The 10,184-nt window shown below is 53.4% G+C and overlaps 1 long non-coding RNA gene across 1 annotated transcript; it reads right to left on the bottom strand.

Moving 5' to 3' along the window:
- Positions 1–833: 833 nt before the first annotated feature.
- On the bottom strand, positions 834–7,743 carry LOC132440262 (uncharacterized). The gene is made up of 3 exons (XR_009522545.1): positions 7,225–7,743; positions 6,973–7,066; positions 834–1,725 (listed from the first exon to the last, which is right to left on the bottom strand). It is a non-coding gene; the product is annotated as an uncharacterized lncRNA (long non-coding RNA).
- Positions 7,744–10,184: the final 2,441 nt, after the last annotated feature.

A 10,184-nucleotide genomic window follows, 5' to 3' on the forward strand; every position in this document is an offset into this window, starting at 1 on the left:
GGCAAGGAGTGTGGGAGGGGATGACGGGGTGGGGGGTGGGGGAGGGCCCTTCTGGAAGTGTTGCTGAGGGGAACGAAGGGAGGCCAGGCCAGGCGTGGGAAAAGCCTTGTGGAGCAGGGGAGGGCCTGCCTGAGGCCGGGCTCTGTGGTGGCCACAGTCCTCAGCATATGACTCTCCAAGCTGCCAGCACCCAGGGCCAGCCCGGGGAAGGTGCAGTGAGGGACTCACGGGCGGGGCAGAGGCTGAGTGCACAAAATGAAAAGGATCTCGGAAAGGGATGGGAAAATGGTTCCGGGGATCAGCCCTGTGGCCTAGGCCCCAGGCAAGTCATTTAAACTCTCAAGACCTCAGTTTCCTCACCTGTAAAATGGGGTTAATGGTGCCATTTTTCTCTGTTGCTTCATGGGGTGGTTGTGAGGTTCAAGAGAGTTTAGGAGAGAGGCTCTGTCAACTAGGACTCCTTCCCTGAACGCTAGTTATTATCACTAGTCCTTGGTGGAGTGGATGGTGACCAGGACTTTCATGGTCATCTTTGCTAAGTATCTCGTACCTTCCCTTTACTCCTGGGTGTACAGAACTGAGGATTCCTGTCCTGGTGTGACAGATGGACAAACAGAATTATCCCAGGACACACAGCGAGCCCTCAGACCTTCCCTCTGTCTCTGGTGTCAGGTCATGGCCGCATAAGGAACGCCCCTGCTGCCCCCCACGCCCACCCCCACCCCAGCGCCCAGGCCTCTCTTCATCCCGTGTCTCCGGTGTGTCGTGCACAACCCTTTGATGAGCACTTGGATGGGAGAGGGTATCGTCATTGCCACCTGCTGCATCGTTTAATTAGAGTTTAATGAGAGCCATGGGGAACCACGGAATGGGGAGAGAGAGAAAAGTTAGAACAAAGGGATAGGAAGTGAGAAGCAGCTGGAGACCCAAGATGGCCAAGAGCTGGAAGCAGACAAACATAGGATACAGGGAAGGGCGGGGGTTCCAGGGGCTGCGTCCTCCTGGTTTCGCCGCGTGCGCTCTTGCCCTTTCAGACTGGATGGAGTCCAGGTGACAGGAAGCTGGGGCCAGGCCGGGACAGAGGTGGGAGGAGGGAGGGCTGGGGACAGTCAGAAAGACCCTGGGCGGCAGGACGGCAGGGCTGGGTAGAGGGGTGGGGGTGGGGGTCCCTGGGACACCAGAAATAGGGTCGCCAGATCGGTAACCCATTTCAGACGGAACAGCGGGCTAGTCATCGTCACTGACTCATGTTTTGGCTATAATTTGTGTGATAACAGCAATAACGTCTTCCATTTGCAGAGCACCTACTCAGTGCCAGACACACTACCCACAGTAGCTTGTTTAACCATTAGCCACGAGGTCGCTCTCAGTATCCCCGAGGACAGATGAGGACACTGGGCCCCCAGAGGCCACGTGACGCCCCAGGCCACACGGCAGTACGAGGCATAGCCGCTCGGACCCAGCTCGGAGGCTTCGGAGCCCGAGTCCCAGCCGCTGCTCCACCACAGATCACGGCGGCAGCAGCGATCTCTGCAGAAAGCCCCAGCTCCCCGTTCCTCCCTCCTCGCACACTGGGATGACTTCTTCCCAGGCCATAGGCCTCACCTAGCCATCCCCGCGGCCACGGCACACGGCCAGTCACTGCCATCACTCCAATTCCTGAGGGGCTTTGCGGACTCGAGCTCAAAGGGACGCATTTCAAGAGCAGGTTCACAGGCCCTGAAACTTAAAAGAGGAAATAAGTTTGAACAGGGGGTTTTCGTGTCTGTCTCTCTACAAGCCATCAACTGACCGCTTCATCCATCCATCCAGCCATCATTTATTCGTCAAGAGTCGCTATAGTATAACGGTCAACAGCATGGACTCGGGAGTCCGTTCAGCCATGCTTGGTTGAATCCTCACTCCCCATTCCTGACCTTCATGGACCTCATCTGTCTGTGTGTCAGTTTCTCTACCTGAGAAATGGGAATAGCACCTCCTCGGGTAGAGGCGAGGGTTAGTGGGTTAACTCAGAACAGTGCTTGGCCCTGGTGAATGCTAACCTGGGCCAGGAGATACCAAGTCCAGTGGGACGCAGATCCTGCCCTTGACACGCTCACAGCCCGGGGAGGGCATCAGTGCGGATCTGTCCACCCCACCTGCCGGCCAGCAAAGGGCAGGATAAGGCCAGATGCCCTAGGGCCTCTCCTCAGCCTCTCCAAGGGCCTTTCATCCAGAGGCAGGTGCTGCAGCCTTGGGCGGGGGCCCGGAGGGGCAGAAGGCTGCTTTTGAGCTGGGCCCACACCAGCCTTGCCGCTGGGAATTGGCTTCAACCTCCAGGTGTGCGGGCCTGTTTGAGGCCGTGCCCCAGTGTGCTCTCTGCTTACTTCCTTCTTCCCTGAGTGCAGACTGGGGAGGGAGGAGAGGCTTTTAGGATGCCAGGGCTGGCTCTAACAAGAGTCCATCTCCCTAGGGTGGCTGGTTGATGAAGAAAGAGTCCCAGTGCTCAGAATGCTGACCCCAGACACCTTACAGCAGAAGGTAGAGCCCAATAAGGGAAGTCACAGCCAAAAGTAGGGCACTGGCCTGGGCTTTGTCACCTGCTAAAGACATCCACTGCCCCCAGTGCTTTGTGATCCGGATCCTGGCGGCTTCTCCAACAAGACGGCAGCCTCTGATCTCTTGCTTTTGCTGGAGCTCAGGCAGAACAAGGCTGGAGTCTCATTTGTCTGTCTGAGATGGAGGCTTTCAGAGCCAGGCAGCTTGGAGAAATGAGGTGACAAAAAAGAAGCCGGCCAGCAATTAGGTAATGCCAGCCTGCCTGCCGGGCAGCCCCGCACGGAGCCTGCCCCCAGAGTCCACCAGGAGCCCAGGCGAGAGCGGACACGTGGATTCCGGGGCTGGAGGCATACAGCCATGCATTAGAAGAATGGCCAGGACGTGTGAAGGCCGGAGGGGCCCTGGGAAGTGGCCAGTGGCCTAGCATCTCTGAGCCCCACCTGTGTAATGGGGTGGAGAATGCTTCTCTCACTGGGAGGCAGGGCCCAACCTAATCCTCCTGTGATCACAGGTGCCGGGACAGGTGGTCTGTAACTACAGGTTCCTTCCTTCTCTAGTGGGACTTCAGGACAGAGCTTCACGCAGAGGAACCAGAGCTGGGCGAGCAGTCCCTGGGCACGGAGCTTGGTTGTAAGGACGCTCTAGGGCACCCCTGCAGCTGGCCCTGGGTGGGAGCTGAGGCGCTGTGCTCTGAGCCACACAGGGCCCCGTTTGCAGGCTGCCAGGCCCTCCAGAGATGGCAAAGGCTTCTCCCACACAACTGCCTCTTCTTCACCTTGGTTCCCTCTCAGCTTCTCCATCGTGGACAAACAAAATTCTTTGCTTATTCATTTCTCTGAGTTTTCTCCCAGGCTAGTCCTTCTTTAAAAAAAAAATCTTTACCCAAAGCCTCGTTCTTCCTTTCTGCAAAATTCACTGCAACACTTCCCCTTTGGGTGAGCTTTGGAAGCCAAACAAGGCCCAGGATCTCTTCTCTAAATATCTGAATCTTTCTCTCTTTAACCAGGTACTTATTTTGGTGTTTGTTTTTTTTTTTTTTTTAAGTATATGTGGGCCTGCGTTTCTATGTGGGGAGAGGGAAAAGTCCAGAAGTTCTTCGCTCCTGGCTTCACTATTTACTAGCTGTGTGACTGTAGGCAAGTCACTTAACCTATCTGAACCTCAATTCCCTCATCAAATAATAGTTTCTACAAGTGTTTCCCTCACATATTGTCTCATCAGCTCTTCAGAATAGCCTCATAACAAAGGAATTATAAGAAAGTCCTACTTGACAAATGAAGAAACAAAGGCTTTGAGAAGTTAAGTTCCCTTAACTGTGTCTCTGGGACACAAAGCTAGTGACAGAACCTTGACTCTGAACTTCCCATTCTTTCTATGGGATCGGAGAAGATAAGGATCTCTTTCTGGTTTACTTCTCAAAGTTGTCACGGAAGTCAAAGGACACCGTCCATTCGTTCATCTAATAGACATTTGCTGGGTGCCATGGCGTGCCAGCCTTGGTCTCATGGAGTGAAGGGCTCCATAAGCGGTAAGGAGCTGGGCAGATGCCAGCGAGGATGGGGCACCACCCCCCCAGGGGAGCCTGCCGAGCCGTCTCGCAGAGGAGCCCACCCCTAGCGTGGCGCCTGGCACAGGGCTCCCCTTAGCCTTTGACGAACAATTCCCTTCCCTCTCCAGCCCAGGCTGTCTCGCACCTCAGCCTCACAACACCCTGTTTGGGAGGTCCCACGAGCCCCATTTCACAGATGCAGGCAATGTGGATCCCAGGGGTGGTGGAGCTCAGGCCTGGCTGCATGTGGAATCTACAGAAGCCAATGCCCAGGCCGAATTCCAGGCAATGAAATGAGGAACTCAGGGCTGGGGCCCGGGGGTCCGTGTTTTTTCCAAAGCTGTGGAGCCATTCCAAGTGCAGCGAGGAAGAGACCGATGGTCTCGGTGGCTGGGTGCCTGCAGTGGGTGCTGATGGACCGGGAGCTGATTAGTTTCTGTTTATTTACATCTCCTCCAGAGGAAGTGAAACCCAGGTCAGTTCTCCCTCTTAATGGCAGCACTGCCCCGGAGGCTGGAGGGACCTTGGAAATGGGCAGGGAAAGGCTTGGAGAGGCGACGGGAGTTGGAGACTGGCAGGTGCATCTCCATGCTTGGCCTAAGTCTGGGCCTGGAGAATTAAACGAAGGGCAACAGTCTGCTCTGGGCACATGCGGCCTCCCAGCTTGCTGGGTGCAGCTGCTTCCTTCATAGGCTGGGGGCAGTTGTCACCCTCTGTCCTTGGAGGGAGGTTTGAGAAGCAAGGCTGCCAGGAGGCGGCCAGAGCAACAGCTTCCCTGGGTGTCCGGGGGCCAGGAGCAGTGTTACTCTGGGATGGAGCTGGCTCGGTGCCCGGAGCATGGTAGGCACTCAGTCAGCCCCTGCCTTGAAATGGTATCCTTGGTGCGTTTCTTCCCTTTTCACTGCACCCCGTGCGCCAGCTCTTTGTGCAAGACTTCTCCCCATGTCTGTTAGAGGCATCCTTGCTGCCTCAGGAAGTTCAGGGTTTTTATTTGAGAAGCATCTTAGTGAGCTTGGGCTGCCGTAACAAAATACCACAGACCACCGTGCAGCTTAAACAACAGGAATCTATTTTCTTGCAGTTCTGCAGGCTTGAAGCTCAAGACCAAGGTGCCAGCAGGGCTCGTGTCTGTTGAGAGTCTTTCCTGGCTTGCAGAGGGTGCTTTCTCACTGTGTCCTCACATGGCAGAGAGAGAGAGTAAGTAAGCTCTCTGGTCTCTTCTTATAAGGGCGCTAATTCATGACAGGGGGACCTTATAACCTCACCTAAACCTGACTACCTTTCAAAGGCCCCATCTCCATACCATCATGTTGAGGGGACACAGTTCAGTCCATAGCATTCCATCTCTGTCGCGCCCCAGATTCATGCCCTTCTCACACGCAAAATATATTCATTCCATCCTAAATCCCAACAGTCTTAACTCTAACCAGCATCAGCTCCAAAGTCCAAAGTGTCATCTCAGTATCATCTAAATCAGATATTGGCGAGACCTGAGATACAAGTGATCCTGAGGCAAATTCCTCTCCAGCTGCAAACCTGTGAAACAAGTTTCATGCATCCGGAATACGATGGTGGGACAGGCATAGGATAGGCATTCTCATTCCAAAAGGGAGAAACAGGAAAGAAGGAAGGGGTGATGGGTCCCGAGCAAGTGCAAAACCTAGCAAGGCAAATTCCATTAGATCTTAAGGCTCAAGAGTAATCCCCTTTGGTTCAACGCTCTGCCTTTCCAGACTCCCTGGGACACTGGTTCTGCCTCTGCAGCTCTGTCAATTGGAAGTAGGCTTTCTGGCCTGTTAAATCCCAGGTGGTGGCCTGATAATCTCCGAATTGCCTTCAAGGTCCTTCTTCCCTTTCCTTGAATAACAGTGTAAGTTTGTAACCAAAAAGCTCTGTGGTCTGGTTTTGTGGAACCCAAGAAGTCTGACCATCTACTCTCCTGTCTCCCTTTCTTGGTCCCCTTTAGTTCAAACCAGCAGCATCTCTGCTAGTATAATCCCATCTCCTGACTCCTCCTGCCACTAAGGATGGAGATGGGGACACCTTGGTACCCAGCCTCCCTGAGCTTCGGTTTCCTCATTTGTAAAGTGGGGATTACACAAACTAACACTTGCAAATCTCTTCTTACAATATCTGACGGTAGTAAGTGTAAAATAAATATTTACAACTACATTTTTCAGATAAAGAAACTGAGGCACAAAGAGGTAAGAACTTGCCCAAGGTCACCGGCCAGTAAGCGGAAAAGCTGAGATTTAAGCCAAGGCCATCTGTCTTCAGAGTTATGAGACCTCACTTCAAACAAATTGTCGAAAATATAATATGCACTCATGTTTTTCATTAGGAGCAGTTAACAGGATAATATGACATTGGCCAAGCAAGGGGACAAATTTGCTCTTAAACCTAATTTCCAGTGAATTTTTTCTCTATCCTCTTTTGATAGACTGGCATCCTTTAAAGTAGAGATTATATAAAAATCCATTCGAGTTGACATTAGTCATAACAGACTCTTCTGGGGGCTCAAGCTCGTTAGTGGTGGATAGGCTTAAGCTACAGTGCATACAACCCAGATCCACATACCATGCTGGAATGGCATTCTGAGAAAATCAGGTAGTGTGGAAATGCCATCTGATGCTGCTTGTTTCAGGATGTACTCAATACCACCAAAGTAGAAAGCCTTTAGAAGCGTCCTAAGGATGGCTGCGATTCAAGTTTGGCCTGTGCTCATAAATTAAACACAGGCATGGGGACCTGGTGACCCTGGCTTGGCTCCCACATTTTTTTTTTTTTTTTTGGAAAGGGCATGGAAACTGCTCCATCTCCAGTTGACACTATTGGCTCCCACTTCTGCCAGCTTCTAGTTGTGCCCCCTTGCAGACTCAACTTACGATCATTCAGCAGCGCTCATTTGTGGTTAATACATCTATGTTCAGGGGAACGTCCTCAAAATCAGTGACACTCAAAGGGAGGTCTGCCAAGCATCTGCCGAGAAAACATCAGGGCCCTTGTTAAAATGCAGATACCAGGGCTTTACCCGGTTCTGTTGAATTTCATGCTCTAGGAACAAGGCGAGGGAATGTGCATTTCTGACAAATCCTCCAGGTAACCCCAAGCCCGCCCGCTCAGCCCGTATGGCATACCTCAGGCAGGTGTGGGGACATGGGACAGCTCTAGAGGAACCTTCCTGGACCATGTCACTGCAAGTCTGTCGCGGAGCTTTGCCTCCAGCCTCAAAATCATGATCCCTTTGGAGGTGGCATGGGGGTGGCGGACGGACGGTGGTTCCTGCTCAGGGCTGTGCGAGTGCTGGGGTGACCTCAGTTATGGGTTACGAGTAGTGAGCTTTGTAGAACAGAAGCCACCGCTCCCTGGCTTTTGTCTCTTTGGCTTCCTCAAGAGACACGCCAGGTTCAGGAAAGGGACGCACTCTTCCGCCTGGGGCCATGTGGCCACGCACCCAGCAGTCGGCCGTGACTCAGCTCCTGCAGCTCGCGCCCAGGCCTGGGGCGGGGCCGGACGATCAACAAAGAAGCGTCCCAACGCACCCTCCCGGGGCCGCCCTCACCTGCCCTGCCGGCCGGCCCCGCCCCTCCCGGAGGCGGCCCTGGGGATGGTTGATGCGGGGCAGACGGGGCCCGGGGCGGAGGTGCGGCTCTAGGTCCGCCCCCGCCCTCTGAGTCACCCCTCCCCGCCCGAGCCGAGCCCGGCGCCTCCCCGCCCCCCTCCCTCTGCGCCTGCGCGCTGCGCTAGTTCGCCCGGCGGGGCTCCTGGCGCCGGCGGGACCCGAAGACTCACCCGCGCTTCCCTCTCGGCACCCGGACCAACGGGGTTCCTTCCTGAGAACAAGCCTGCTACCCCGCGTCCCTCCGCAGCCGGTGTCTGTCCAACCGCGCGCACCAGCGGGCAGGAAACCCCGACGGTCACTGTCCTGTCACTGGGTCTTCCGCGGCCTCCCTGTCGCTGTTCCCACCCCCCTTGCCATGCCTGGAAAAGCATGGCAAGTCGCTAGTGGCACCGACACTCCACAGCCGTCAGCTTTCCTCTTTCTCCTGCCAGCGGTTCTCAAAGGTTGCTGCCCACTGAATCACCTGGGGAGCTTTTAAAAAACTGACCAATTAAATCAGAACCACGGTGAAGTAAGTCAGAAAGAGAAAATCAAATATCGTATATTAACGCATGGATGTGGAACCTAGAAAAACGGTACAGATGAACCGGTTTGCGGGGCAGAAATAGAGACACAGATGTAGAGAACAAACGCATGGACACCAAGGGGGGAAAGTGGGGCTGGTGGTGATGAATTGGGAGATTGGGATTGACATATACCCTAATATGTATAAAATGGATAACTAATAAGAACCTGCTGTATAAAAAAAATAAAATTCAAAAAAAAGAAAACGCATACACACAAAATCAGAACCACGGTTGTTGGACTCGGGCATCAGCGTTTTGCTAAGCTCCTCAGGTGATTCCAGGGTTCAGCCTGGGCTGCGAACCACGGACAAGTGGTGGGCTTCCCAAAATTTCATAGGCATTGAAATCACCTGGAATCTTGTTAAAATGCAGATTCCCTCTCAGTAGGTCTGGGGAGGGGCCTGAGAGACTGCATTTATAATAAGCTCGCAGGTGATGCTGAGTCCGCTGGTCTGAGGGCCACATCTGGAGCTGCATGACATTAAATGCTCCTCATTCCTTTACCTTTTCTCTTGTGTAGTGACAGAGGAGATACGGGCTTTGGAGCAGACGGACAGGGGTTTGAATCCCACCTCTGCCACTTCCTAGCTTGGTGAAACTGGACTCTGGTTCTTGTGTGTAAAATGGGGGCTTGATACTTTACCTTGCAAGTTTCTGGCGAGGATGACGTGAGATGATGTATGGAAGGCACCTGGCGTTCAGTGAGTGTTCAGTGAAGACCAGCTGTATTAGGGTGACTTAGCTCTCCAGTGGTCCTCATGGCTAATTCAGCCAAGGAATAACAGAAGCAGAGAAGGAGTCTTCCAGGTTCCCTCTTCCCTGCTCTCCTCCCTTCTAGGAGGACCGGGTTGGATGCCAAAACACACCACTGCAGGGGGCAGGGGGCAGAAAGGAAGGGGGTAGGGGCCGGGTTGTGGGAGCTGGAGGGATGCGAGGTGGCAAGGAGGGTCCGCATGAGAGCCTTGAGGAGGGTAGTGGGACCATTCATGCTGGTGGTGGACTCCACCCTTGATCTGGCTCTCCTGAGACTTTGGCCAGAATGTGTCTCATTTGATGGCCCAGTGAAGGGGTTGGAAGTCAGAGCCTCTGCGTTAAAGCTCACTGCCTTGCTTGAGGCCAGTGGTGGGGATGACGACGTGCAGTGAGACTGTGCACGTAGTGAGATATATGAATGCTCCGTTAGGATCTGCCCGAATGCAAGGCACATTTAGGATCTTCTTAATGCCCAAGATTGTAAGACTGCACTTTCTTTTAAGCCATAGGTTCCAATGTTCCTCCAATGGGTAGCTCAGTGGGCAGGATTTTTAAAACAAGCTTTCTTCTATACAGAGCCCATAGGCTCTGATAGCAAGGGACCTGCAGCTGAGCCGTGGAGCTCTGGTGCTCGGGCTGCCCCCTCTGGGCTCCTGCAGTCTGCTCTGAACACCGCTGGCCCCGTGTTCCTGCACTGTTGTATAATCATTGTTTTGTGTCCTTCTCCTCCCCTGGACAGTCAGTTTTGTGAAGGCAAGGACTGTGTCCTAGTCTACCTTGAGTTCCCATCACCCAGCAAAATGCCTGACACCTAATGGGTGCTTACTAGGCACTCACTGTCAACACAAGAATAACTGAGCGGCAGGTACTCACGTCTTTGTTTCATCTTGGGCCTCAGCTTTTTCATGCGTAAAATGGGGTTCGAGCTAAATTTGATCTCTTAGGCTCCCCCTGGCTCTAACGTTTGAGGAGTTTGCATTGTTCTTCACAGGGTTGTAATCCACTTTATTTTTCCTTCCCAGGTACACATTCCTACGCTTGACCTTGACTTTGTGTTTGATCCTTCCTCAGCCCATTTGTATGACGGGCTTTACAAACGCCCTGCTAGTTAAGGCCTGAAATGCCTTTCTTTTCTCACCAGCTTCTTCATGCCTAG

This window comes from Delphinus delphis, chromosome 17 (assembly GCF_949987515.2).
Source record: "Delphinus delphis chromosome 17, mDelDel1.2, whole genome shotgun sequence".
Lineage (NCBI taxonomy): Eukaryota > Metazoa > Chordata > Mammalia > Artiodactyla > Delphinidae > Delphinus > Delphinus delphis.